The sequence below is a fragment of the Triticum dicoccoides genome, chromosome 5B (genome assembly GCF_002162155.2).
Source record: "Triticum dicoccoides isolate Atlit2015 ecotype Zavitan chromosome 5B, WEW_v2.0, whole genome shotgun sequence".
NCBI lineage: Eukaryota > Viridiplantae > Streptophyta > Magnoliopsida > Poales > Poaceae > Triticum > Triticum dicoccoides.
Window position 1 is genome coordinate 7,899,949 of NC_041389.1, and position 248 is coordinate 7,900,196.

Genomic DNA, 248 nt, shown 5'->3' on the forward strand with positions numbered 1-248 from the left:
GAAGAAGAAGAAGACGAAGACGAAGAAGACGAAGACGAAGAAGAAGAAGAAGAAGAAGAAGAAGAAGAAGAAGAAGAAGAAGAAGAAGAAGAAGAAGAAGAAGAAGAAGAAGAAGAAGAAGAAGAAGAAGAAGAAGAAGAAGAAGAAGAAGAAGAAGAAGAAGAAGAAGAAGAAGAAGAAGAAGAAGAAGAAGAAGAAGAAGAAGAAGAAGAAGAAGAAGAAGAAGAAGAAGAAGAAGAAGAAGAAGA